This window comes from Echinops telfairi, unplaced genomic scaffold, assembly GCF_000313985.2.
Source record: "Echinops telfairi isolate 266 unplaced genomic scaffold, ASM31398v2 ScPeMD7_7420;HRSCAF=8458, whole genome shotgun sequence".
Classification (NCBI taxonomy): domain Eukaryota; kingdom Metazoa; phylum Chordata; class Mammalia; order Afrosoricida; family Tenrecidae; genus Echinops; species Echinops telfairi.
In genome coordinates this window covers 10490714-10504424 of record NW_022111320.1, presented here as the reverse complement: position 1 = coordinate 10504424, position 13711 = coordinate 10490714, and the positions used below count along the sequence as shown (strand labels likewise).

Below are 13711 nucleotides of genomic sequence, written 5' to 3'. Positions count from 1 at the left end.
GGGAGGGAGGGGGAAAACTGACCAAATCCTATCTATGTTACACACACCCTATTGGCATAATCCTACCCAATTATTTGGTGGGAGTTAGACTTGGGTAGAAGAGCCATATTAAGAAATTTCATTCTAACACACTAGCTTTAGTGGGTGCTGCATAAACTGAATAAGAATCATATTAACGACAATTCCAGGTAGGAATGTAGATATTATCCTTTCACAGACATGGCACTCCAAGATAGGATTTAAATATTATTACTGATGATGCTTCAGATACATTCCTCTTGGGTTTGTCATTCCTCGCATAGTAACCATATTATTGTGCATTACACAAGCCCATTTCACTTCACTAATGTCTAGGATATTGATCAATATGTGTTCCATGTCATTTTTGATGACCTCTAATTTTTCTAGATTCATACTTGCACACTGCATGTTCAGATTGTGAATTGATGTTTGCAGTTATGTCTCCTCATTTCGGGTTGTGTCCCATCAGTAAATGAATGCCCCCAAAGCTTTACACCATATCATTAAGGTCAACTCTTCTTAAAGAGGAAGTTGAGTGCTTTCTAGTAAATCTATCTAAAGATGCATACAATTGTTAATGAGAATATTATTTTAAATATGAAAATAATGATATACAATAAATTAATAAATCAAAATGTTGTAATCCACCATGTAATAGATAATATAAGAACTTATGATAAAATCACAAGAGTTGTTCTTTGTTGTTGTCTTAAATAAAATATTAAAAACTGTCCCTACATGTTATATGAAAAGTAAATGGCTGAGTATATACAAAATCACTTGTAATAAAGTATGTGCTTTTATTTATTGGATTTGGGAGTATAGTATAATGCTTATTAACTAAAACAATGTTATATCAGATTAAGTGCAGAACAATGGATTGAGGATTTAAAATAAGGTAGGTTATTATTGAACACCTTATCATTTGAGCTCTCTTTTTCTCTTTTGAACCATTCAAAATTTGTTCTAGTTTATAATATTTTCTGCTTTCTTTTCCGTTGAGATTTTTGTTGTTTTACTTTGTTACTGTTGTCAGTTTGGAGTGTTCTGTGCTTTTCTGTATCTGACTTTCAGGACGGATAAACCGATAGAGGCAACAATTCGATTAATGGTTTCTTGGGAGTATGGCAGAGGAGTTTGGGGAGAAATGGGGATACAATGACAATGAGTCCAAGAACAAAAATGTTCTTAAAGTGATGTGGTAATGATTATACAACTTTTCTTGCTATGATTGTGCATTATGTGCCAATAAAATTGTTTTCTGAAAAAGATCCCTAGAAGATCAAGAGTAAAAATCTTCATGTATGGCTGAGATGACTTTACATTTCAATGAATCAAAGGTGGTCTATTTAACAGATGATTATGAGGTAATTTAGTATTATTTAAAATGATAAACTGTTGAATTTTCTTTTTTACTTATCTAATCTTTCTCAATAACTAAACATTTTATTTTTATATCACCTCCCTGAGTATAAATAGGCGCTATCTTTGAAGGAGCAGAAGGTGAACGCCCAGAACTAAAGGAAGAGTTGGTGTCAGAAACTGTACAGATGGATGAAGACTGGAGCCACGCCTGGCAATACGGAAGTTACAGGAGGTCAAATATGCTCCTCCACACCCGGCTTACTGTAGCTGGTGATGAAGAAATTGAATTCTACCGACTCGTTCAGTCTGAAATAGATGAAAAATGCAAGCAAGAAACATTAATCATTGTTGGTGAGTGGAATTAATAATTGGAAGCAAATGAAGGAAACTTGGTGATAGAAACAAAGATAATGACCCATGATAGAATTTTTCAAGAACAACAGTTCCTTCATTGCATATATCTTTTTTCAACAAAATAAATAGCAAAATTATGGACTTCACCAAATGAAATACATAGAAGGCAAATTGACTAAAGCTATTCAAAGAGACCATGGAGAAGTTAAATATTAACAGCCATAATAAGGTCAGGTACTGACTAAAGAATAGATCATCAGTAGAAACTTCAGTTTGAAGCAGAAAAACATAATACAAGCCTATTAGAGTAATAATAATGGTTATGGCAGAACATCAGCAAAGAGCTTCCAAAAATTCAAACGGGATTCAGAGAGAACATGAAATGAAAGATAGTATAGTTGCCATCAGAGGTATGCTGGCTGAAAGTAAAGAACAGAAAAAAATGTTTCCTTGTTATTTTCTCTATACAAAAGCATACGACTGTATTGATCATAACAAACTATGGGTAGCATTGAGCAGAATGGGAATTCCAGAACACTTTATTGTGTTCAGGAGGAGGCTTATGTGGACCAAAGTCAGTCATTCGAACAGAACAAGAGCATACTGTATGGTTGAAAGGTTTACATGAGGAAAGGTAAGTGCCTGGGTTGTATTCTTTCACCAGATTTATTTGATAAATATGCTGGCAAATGATCTGACCTCCAGTACTACATGAAGAAGAATATGGCATGGAGTTTGGGGGAAGGCTTATTAACAACCTGCAATATGCAGATGATACAACCTTGCTTACCGAAAGTGAGGAGGACTTAAAGCATTTGCTGATGAAGTTCGAAGACTATAATTTAATTTCAATATGATTGCAATTCAATGTAAAGAAAGCAAAAATCCTCATATTTGGAACAATAGATAATTTCATGATAACAGAGAAAGGAATAAAAATATCAAATATTTCATCTTGTTTGTATTTACAATCAATGCTCATGGAAATAGCCATGCATTAACCAAAGAAAGTATTGCATTGGGCAAATCCCCTACACGAGACCTCTTTAAAATATTGAAGAGGAAGGATGTCACTTTGAACACAAAAGTGTAGCTAACTCAAGCCATGATATTTCCAGTTACTTCACATGTATGTGGATGTTGGACACTGCATCCAGAACACTGAAGAAGAATGGCTGTATTTGAATCGTGGTGCTGGTGAGGAACACTGAGAGTTCCAAGGGCTGCTCTTTGCTGTGTTAGGTGCCATCATGTCAGTTCTGACCCATACTGACCCTAATCACGACAGAACAAAACACGACCCAGTCCTACGACATTCTCACAAGTGTTTTGTTTTATAAACCCATTGTTGCAGCCACTGTGTCAATCCACCAAGATGGGGCTGTCCTATTTTTTTGCTGTCCCTCCACATTATAAAGCATGATGTCTTTCTCCAGGGACTGCCTCTGCTGATTATATGTCCAAAGTTTTAAATAATTGAAAACTGCATTGATGAGAAAAAAATCTAGACATTTTTTTATCTCATCACTTAGCAGTCCAATAAGTAACAACTGCATCATCATGGCTCCTTAAATAGATAGATATGATAAATTAAGATACCCTCATCTCACTTATAATTAAGATGAAAGCATCTTTAATAGATAATATAACAGCCATACCTTAAAACCATCATCATTTTAAAAGAGAGAGAGATGTGGTCTCAATGGATGCAGGAAAACATATGTATATGATGCAATCTACATTCATAACATAAAAATGAAACACCTGAAAGTGGAAAACAGAAAAGAAGTGGAATAAGTCGTGTTGAATGTGGGGGTTGTAATCAATGACATGAAACAAAATTAGTATGAATCATAGACTGGATAGCTGATTTGCTCTATAAACCGTCACCCAATCACAAAACAATGTTTGATAAAGAATCAAAAAACAAAATCTGAGAAAACTGAATGTAAAAATTATCCATAGACATAATAACGACCATATAACTCAGGAAATCTCAGTGATAATGGAATCAAAAAGAATCAAAACAGGATGCTATATCTTATATGGTAAGTCTAGTGGTACTTTATACTAGGCATTTTGTTTCTGACAGTAATGCAGCCAGTTCAAACTTGCTAGTAGTTCCAAGAAAGAACCGGGAGGCTCTCTGGTTGTGTAGAAGTTTACAGTTTCAGAAACCCTACTCAGTGCTGTTATCTGTCTGAATCTACTAAGTGGCAGTGGCTAGAAATAGGATAATTAAAATTACATGTATTTTAAATTCCTTTTATTTTATTCCATGGCTTCCTTTGGAAAAAGATCATGTTATGGATGGATGTTAAAAAAACACGTATTGTCCTCTGGGTCTGATTGTTTTGGAATCTGAACTTGACATAAAATCACAAAATAGTTTTAGAAAAACTAGTTAGAACATATATTTTAAACAAGTCCTCAAACATACAGTATTTTAGATCACGTAAAATGTATTTCGGAACAATAAAATATTGGAAAAATATTTTCATTCTCAATATTGTCATGTAATTTTTTTGTTGAAACAAATCCTTGATTTTAAATAGGGTTCTCCTGAAGCCCTCAGCTTAATGATGTTGTTCTTGTGTGTGAAATACAAGAACAACATTTTTACAGAAGCAAATGATTTGAAATTCCAAATGATGGAATTTAAATTTAAATGGACGGATTATTTAAATTTTTTAAAAATTCTATTCAAACAACAGCTGGCTTGGAATCTAATCTTTAAAATTAGTGTGTATCTTTACCCTTATAAAGCAAGAACAACAATTATATCACTGAATCTTTCATACATTGTATTAGTGTTTATATGCCAGTGCTGACACTGTAGTGTAACCAATACATTCCTGTGCCTTTTTAAGGGCAGTAATACGCCCACCCCTTTAGGATCATTTAGAATATATTTTTCTTCTTTGTTTAGACCCAGCATGAGCTGTTGCATGACTGATGAACCCAGCAGGCTGTTACAACCACTCAGAGAACAAGCTAGGTCTTCATTTAGACCTTATAACTTAAATGCCAGGGTTCATTGGCATGCTACAATCGCTAAACCACCATCTGATCAACATCATAGGGGAAAAAGACTGAAAATTTGGTCAGGAATCTCTGTATATTATTATCCACAATAGTACTTAAGACATGTGTTTGGTCCATATTTCTAGTTTTATCAATTGTGTCCCTAAATCCCATGGTACACATCACACAGATTTTTATATTTAAGAACACACACAAATATGATAATGCCATGCCATAGTTCAAAAAATAAGCTTAACGGCGCCAAAAGGATTTCTGGTGATTTAATATTAAGCAAAATTTGGCAATGCCATCCCACCAGCTTCTCCATTGAAGAAAGACAAGGCAGCCTGTTTTGGTAAATACTGACAACCCCTGAAAGCCTATTGGGCACTTCTACTCTTTTCTACACAAGTCACTATAAACTAGAATTGACTTGAAGGCAGTGGCAACCCCACTAAAAGTTGTTGTTTCCAGAAATTGCAAAACTCTATCTGTAAACGATATAAATCAAGGCAAACTCAATTGTTATCTCTGAATTATTTTTAGTAACTTTATTCTATTTAGTTGTAGCTCTTATCCTCCATTCTGGAAATTTTATTTGAAATGAGTTTGGATTTATATTGGAATACAGATTACAGAATAGTTTGCTAGAGTATCAAATACATTATGCGTTTATGTAAGTTTTTTTTTCTTTCAACTCTTTGGAACGCCCTTCTATGTTCAACAACTCAAGTCCTACTCCTTCTTAAGTAACAATTAAGAAGGTGAATACTAAAGCAAGACTCCTTTGATTTCTGAAAAAATAGTATTACCTTCCTCCTTTGTTCTTGAATATGGTATTATACTGACATTCATATTGGCATTAAAAATATTTGCAATGCTATCTGACTTTAGTGATGTTTCTTGCCTCCTATTCCCTTCATCACCAAAGCAAAAGAAGACAAAACAAGCACCACTCAATGCCATCAAGTCAATGCTGGCTCATCGTGCCCCTCCCATACTTTCTGAGGCTGTAACTGTTTAGAGGGTAGAAAGCCCAGTCTCTCTCTCGCAAAGTTGTTAGTGGTTGAGTCAAGCACATATGTACATTTGTTGTCCTCCTCAATCTCAAAACATTTGCCCTCTACTTTAGCCCTTAATGTCATTTGCGCATCTTCCCCTTCCCTTCCCCCACCCCCTCCCTCATGAACCCTTCATAATTCATAAATTATTATAGTTTTGTCATACGGTACACTGTCCAACGTCTCCCTCTGCCCTCTTCTCTGCTGTCCATCCCCCAGGGAGGAGGCTATAATTAGATACTTGTAATTGGTTACCCCCTTCTACCCCACATTCCCTTCACCCTCCAGGCCTCGCCCCTCTCACCGCTGGTCCTGAATAAGTCATCTATCCTGGATTCCCTGTGTTTTAAGTTGCTATCTGTGCCAATATACATCCTCTGGGAGTAATATTTTTCAAGCATTTATTTTCACAGGTAATCTTCTACTACTAGCGCATTTTAATCTCATAAAAGTGATGCACTCACCTTTATTGGTGGTTCTGTTGGTACTGGGGGTTAGACATTGGACTGCCATCTGCAAGGCTGTCGGTGGAAAAAGATGAGGTGACCTGTTCTTGTAGATTTACAGAGCCACTACGAGGACAAATCAGCTCCATAGATGTGGCTCTCTTTCCTCTTCTTTTTATTTTTTATGCTTATTTTGCAATTGTGATAACAGAGACGTTTAGTGATTTGCTTAAATATTCCTGGAGTGGCAAAGATTTCATCTCGGGCAACCTGGTCCCAGATCCCTGAGAGTCTTAACCACAGAGAGAAGGGCACTTGAAATGCTCAGAAGAAAATAACCCTGTGACCAAGAAATAAAGCTCCTCCATTTATGTTTCCCTTAGTGGCACAGTAGCTTAAGCATTTCACTGCTAACTACAAGGTGGTTGGTGCCACCAGCCACTCTCAGGGTGAAAGATGGAACTAACTGTCTGTTGCTGCAATGCTTTCTAACTGTGGACGCTTTCTTTATGAAGCAGTTTTACGCTCACTGAAAAAGGGAGATTCCACTCAATCGTGGTGGGTTTGGCTTCTTTGGTCTTTTTCCATCACTTCAGTCAAATACACTCTTTCTGCTATTGTGTCAGTTGTTGACCTCAGCAGTAATTTAGTGGCCAAGGACAGAAATCTGGTGTTTGTTCTTTGTTAGTGATAATAATCAGAAAACTGGTTGCCATGGAGTTGATTCTGAATTACTGCAACTACATGGTTGTCAGGGTAGACTGTGTCCCACGTGATTTTCTGTGGAGAATTTGCCAGAAGTAGATCATCAAGCGTTAATAGGTTTTAATCTATATTTAACAGGTGGACTCAAACAGTCAAGCCTCTCTTCGATGGCGTTAACAGTTTGTACCGCTGGGGGAGTGTTGCTGACATTAGAACCATTTAAAGAAAAATGAATTTAATCTTCAGTGAGGAGAATAAACTGTAAAAATAGATTCCCCAAACAAATACATAATGATAAATTACAAGAACTAGGAGACAATAAAGAAGAGTGTTCAGAGACTAGAGCAGGAGATTTGATTCTAAACTGCAGGTGGGGAGCAAACAGGCCTGCACGGGATCTTTCAGGTGAGTTCTGAGTGTGTTCAGGGATTAAGTAAAGCTGAGGGCAGGTGTTCCAGGTTGAACTTGTTGAAATCATGAGCCCTTCATGAACAAATGAGTTGGAAGGAGTGAAGACTCTCAATAACAATGTAATAGTCTAGATTTTGCACTTGTATTATTGTTCCGTCAGTTGATTCCAACCTCTGATGACCAGACACGTAGACAGTAGATCTGCTTCATAGGGTTTTCAAAGTTGTGTCCTCTCTGACGCAGATCACCAGTCATATTTTCTCGGGCCTCTTTGTCACTCGTAGTGAGAGCTCAGCTGCTTCCGAGTGGAGGAGGTTAGGATCCCAACAGACCTGATGTCTCAGCATAGGATATTGACATGACTGAGAACGAAGAGGAAAAAGGTGAGCCAGGAGTTAGTCTTGAATAAATATGAGAGACAGGGGAATAGGTGGGAAATAGCTATAAGAGACATCAAACAGGGTAACTTTTTTGGAGCCATTCTCTCTATTTCTACCTCTCAAAGAGTGGGGAACAGGTGTCACTGATGTCCTTTGTCCCTGCACCATATGCAATCTCTGCTGTTGCTGCTGCTGGTTTTCACATAAAGCACTACCTTGCCAGCCAATAGGATAGCCATTTGAGTCCGCTAGCAATACGAAAGATCACATCAGTCTGCTTGCATTCTTCTAAACTCTATGAAACAGTTCTGACTGCTCATAAAAGGCCACTGTGAATATGAATGGACTCAGTGGCGATAGGTTTGTTGTGTGCATTCTGCTTGCTTGTTTTGGAGAATAGTTTTAATTGCCCTCACTCCTATTTTTGTTTCATTTCATACTACAGTATTGGGCCTTACCCACTTCCCACCTTATTATTGTAAAAACAGCTGTTCATCCCCCTCTTTATTTTTGTCCTGTAGCATTTTTAAAATACTTACTCTAAATCCTTACTTCATTTTTAGTCCTTAACATGAAACATGACAGGGTTTTTATACATCACATAACGTTCTTCATGATACAGACCTCATGTATTTTCCTTTCTTCATTTCACATAATTCTTTGCTCAGGACCTCACACTTCAGCGTTCTGAATCTCTAGTATGGACTGTGATAAGAATTGTACGAGCTCTCAATAAAATAATTTTTAAAATAAAGAAAAATATTACTTATTATTGATATTACTTTAGCTATAACAAATATTATCTCCAAATTCAAGCCAATAATAACAACTATTCCTACAGTTTTTGAATTACATAAAACATCAAAATAACAGGAATAAAAAATGTTAAATTAAAAAAACACATAATCCAGTCATTGAGTTGATTCTGACTAAACGTGACCCTAAAGCGCTAAGTAGAACTGTCCCCTTGGGTTTCAGAGACTGTCAATCTTTATCAAAGCACAAAGCGTCTTCTTTCTCCTGACATGAATACTTCCTGAAATAGTGTCAAAACCACCATTATTATGCTCATTGTTAACATTGAGTTAATCCTCTTCTATTCGATCACATTCAAACAGCAATCTAACTGCTACCAAGTCTATGCCAACTCATAGCACCCCTGTAGAACCGGGTAGAAATGCCACTCTGAGTTTCAAAGCCAATACATTTTTATGGGAAAGCCTCATCTTTCTTCTACAGCCTATTCAGACTTGATGGAGGTTAATTCTTATTTACTTTGTCATTTAAACTCTTAGATAATTTTCTACATATATGGGTAGTTATATTTAGTGTTGGTTTACTTAATTCACCTCATATTTATTTCTTGTCACTTGACATACACAGATAATAAGCCAGAAAACTGCAAATAAATAAAGACCAATTATTTAAAAACTCTGGTTTTAACAATAGTAAGTTAAAATTTTTTGAAGAATACTTTTGCTAAATATAAAAATTATAGACAGATAGATATATGATAGATAGATAAAGTTAAAAAAAAACTTTCATGTTCTATGAATTGATTCTGACTACACATTTTGGTATATGTTTTAGTAAAGGTTTCTATCATAATTTTAAGAAGTAAACTATTGCATCTTTTCAGCGTTGTTATAAAAATGTATGGACACAAATATTATTACGGAGTCATTTTCTTGGCTTTCCTTGCATCCAGGACTGTCTCTTGAGCAGCCTTCCTCGTGTTTACGGTCTCACTGAGGTTCTTGGCTCCTTCAGGCAGTGCGCTTTGTCCTGTTAGGCACTCCGTCTGCGAGTGGAGGGGTTTTCGAAGCTTGTTCCAAAGCTTCTACTGCTCTGTTGCCCACCTGGTGAAATCATACCTGAACCTGCTCTTGCTTGTTCTGAAAGTGTTACATTGTGTGCTTGAGGTACCACTCCAACTTCTTTTAAAAAATTACCAAAAGCCCTTTTTGGATACATAATCGTTTTTGAGGAGGATAAAGGTTTTGGACACTCCTCGCTTTGCCAATGACGTCTTTGACAGTTCTCCCGATGTCGCCTGATGTAGAATGGCAATGACCTCATCTGAGTTTGTTCCGGGAGCTAAGAAGTCCACAGCTTTCCTCAGTAATTGCAGATGAACTTCTGACCAAGTCGCTCTACCAATCGGCCCTCCGCCGGCTGATTTCCTAGCATTAGCAGATGCTTGCCACAGACGAGTCTCTTTTCTTTCTCCTTCCTGCTTTGCTTCTTGATGTCTTGCTTCCAGAGACGGCGTCCTACTTCTGTTGCAGCTGGACGGTGCCATTTAAACCCCTCCAGCTTTCCCGTTCACACGGGTCGCTGTTTCTCCCCTTCTTCACTTTTTGTAACCCCCTTAGCCTCTTTGTCAGAAAAGTGATTCCAGGTCTTTCCATGAATTCCCAAGCTTTTATCTTTCCCTCTAAATGGCTTCACCACCTCCACCCCCCATCCCCCACTGGACACCTTTCGCTGACTTTGCCAATAGTATTTTTTGTCTAAATTCTTCCTCATCCTTTTTTTTCACTAACTGAGCAGCTTCTAACTCAGCTTGACATTGCTTTCCGTTAGCTTTTTGCTTCTTCCATTTTTGCTTTTGCTTTCTTTGCTTATTCTTTTTTTTCCTTTTCTTCCTCCTTGAGTTTTTGTGGGTTGTTTTTTTTTAACTCTTGGACCACAGTCACGTGCATTCAACCAATGTTCATATTCAGTTCTTTTCCTACTTGTTTGGGCCTTGTTGCTCTATTATTCTTTACAATCCATCTTCTCTCATCAAATATTTGACCTTTTCCCCTCTTCTTCATCTAAATAAGAAAATTCTCTCCAAGAATAAATATTATACCAGAAGTCAAATGCATCTACTTCCTCAAAAGATGGACTCATATCACCCAGTAAGTACAATTTTTTTTAATGTGATCAACTGTAATTCACCTCAAACATGGGAGGAAATCACCTCCAAGAAATTGTCATTTGCTTTACTTTTGGAAGGAGCTGAATTATCAAAATTAGGATCTAAACTGTTGATCTTTTCACTAAATCAGAGAACATCTCAAAGCGTTAATTGTGCAAGTGAAGCAGTCATTATTTCCTTCTTTGATTGGTTCACCAGCTGCCTTCAATTTGAGTAATGTTTTAATCTGTCTCTGTAATCTGTAATGCTTTAATCTGTGTAGCTTTGCTATGTCCCAAAACGGCATAATTATGCTAGTCCTTCCAATTTGGGGGATCAAGTGTTTCCAGTGAGGGAAATAGTTATACTCTATACCCTTCATCTACTGAATCTTCTGATAACACATTCTTATCTTCAAGTTTCAAAGAGACAGAGAAACACTTATGTTTCTCTTCTTAACAAAAGCTCCCCTTTGGACCATCTTCTCACGAGTTCCATTGGACAGATTTTAGCGGATGGTGGTGGTGCCTGGGCCACATGCAGCAGCAGGCAGGAGCTCAATGAGGAGCCCAGCTTAAGAGCAGAGCAACTCGGGGTCTTGACAGAGGAGAGTTTGCTTCTATCTTCTTGTGGAAATACTTTATGAATTTCCTTCATATTCCACGTATTTATACTTTTAAATAAATAGGATCCCCACCACTTATCTATTAGTGTGTGTTACTGTGGTGGCTTTTGTGTTGTTTTGAAGCTGGAAGATCTATCACTGGTATTTCAAATGCCAGGAGAGTCACCCAAAGTGAATGGGTTTTAGCAAGTCCTACAGAATAAGAATAGACAAAAAATAAGGGCTTAACTCCCTGCTTGGGGGGGAAGGAACCACTGAAAACTTTATGTTTAGCTTCAAACTACTGTCATATACTGAAGACATAATGAATGGAAGCAGACATTGTTGGAGACGGCCCCTGTGGTTGTGACATTGCAAATGTAACTGGGGAGGAGCTGATCTCTCAGAGTAGAGTCAGCCACAGTGCCCTGAGCTGGGAAAAGCCTATGGTGGAGGAGCCTTCAGGATAATCATTTGTTTATTTCGCATGACTCAAGTAAGAAGAAAGTTGCAAATAATCTGCTAATAATATGAACTTGGAATGTGCAATTTATGAGTCTAGGAAAGTTGGAAGTGGATGCAAATGAAATAGAATGCATAAAGATCAATATCCTAGGCACCAGTGAGCTTATATGGACCGGTATTGGCCAGTTTAAAATAGAAAATCATATGATTTACTATGAATGTGGAGTACAATTTCTCTCTGTGATAAAATTTTATCAGTGACATTTCAAGGAAATCCAATCAATACAACTGCTGTTCAAGTTAAGCATCAAATGCAAAAGCTAGTGATGAAATTAAATAATTTTACCAAGACGTTAGTCTGAAATCGATCAAACATGCAATCTAAAAGTATTGATAATTATGGGTGATTGGAATGCAAAAGTTTAAACCAAAGAGAGAGGAACAGTATATGGAACATATGGACTTGGTAACAGAAACAAAGTAGGAAAATGCATAATAGAAATTTGCTAGGCCAAGGACTTGTTCATAGAAATTACCTTTTTCAACAACACAAAAGTCAACTATACACTTGGATTCTCCTGAACACATAGAAATAAAATTGACTACATACATGTGGAGAAACTCAATACAGGCAGCTAAAAGCAGCCCACGGACTGACTGTGGAACAGGTCATCAATTGTTCCTATGTAAGTTAAAGACAAAAATAAGTAGTCAAAATATGACCTCAAATCTCTTCCACCGGGATTTTGAGAACATATCAAGAAGAGATTTGATCCACTGAACACTAAGCACCAAAGACCATGTGTTGTGGAAGCACATCAAGAGTATCATTCATGAAGAAAGCAAATGGTCGTTAAAAAGATGGGAAATAAAGAAGAGATTCTGAAATTTGTTCTTAATTGTAAAGTAGTTAAAGCACTGAAAGAAAGCATGAAGTCAAAGAGTTGAATAGAAAAGTCAGCTCGAGAAGACAAAGCCAATTTTTATAATGAAATGTTTCAACAAGGTAGGAAGTGCTGGGAGCACTCCCTGGACTATGCTAGGCCATTTAGAATCCAGCTACTTGGCTAAGTTACTGGAAGAGATCCATATTTGTGCCCATTCCAGAAAAGTGACTCAACAGAATGCAGAAACTATAGAATAGTATCACTGATGTCACATGCAAGCAAAATTTTGAAGTTCATCTAACGATGGTTGCAGCAGATAACCTTGAGAAGAATTAGGATTCCAGAGCAGTTTTATTGTGCTCACAAGGAGCTCATATATAGACCAAGAGGTATTTGTAAGAACAGAACCAGGGAATACTGCATGACAAGGTTGTATCCTCTCACCATACTCATTTTATATATATATAAATATAAATATATATATAAATATATATATTTTATATATATATATATAAAATGAGTATAGATAGATAGAGAGAGAGAGAAGAGAGAGAGAGAGAGAGAGCAAATCATCAGAGATGCTGGCTTATATGAAGAAGAATGTGGCATTGGGATTGAAGGAAGGGTTATTAATAATCTGTTATACGCAGGTGATACAATCTTGCTTGCTGAAAATTAACAGACTTGAAGGTCTTCATGATGAGGATCAAAGATTGCAGCCTTCAGTATGGATTATGACTCGTGACTTTCCCAGGGCGAGGCTTATACATTGCACTGCGGATGTGCTGGCCCCTGTGATTTCCCCAAATGTGGGAAACTCAACTGCATAATTTGTGGTAGTGGGGAAAAGAAGAAAAAGAAAATATCATGGACTGCTAAAAGACAAACAAACCTATCCTGATGAATTAAGGCTAGAGTGCTCTTTAGAGGCGAGTATGGTCGGACCTTTTTCTTACATACTCTGGACACATTGTCAGGAGACACCTGTCCCTGGAGGACATCATGGTTGCTAAAGGGAAAGGTCAGTGACAAAGCCCCCGGTAAGATGGATTGACACTGTGACTGCAACAATGGCTCAGGCAT

The 13711-nt window shown here is 37.1% G+C and overlaps 1 non-coding gene and 1 pseudogene across 1 annotated transcript; one reads left to right on the top strand and one right to left on the bottom strand.

The window, feature by feature from the left end:
• Positions 1–10092: 10092 nt before the first annotated feature.
• Positions 10093–11153, bottom strand: LOC115872090 (annotated as a pseudogene).
• Positions 11154–13337: 2184 nt separating this feature from the next.
• On the top strand, positions 13338–13497 carry LOC115872177. Its single transcript, XR_004047712.1, has one exon. It is a non-coding gene; the product is annotated as a U1 spliceosomal RNA (small nuclear RNA).
• The last annotated feature ends 214 nt before the right edge of the window (positions 13498–13711 follow it).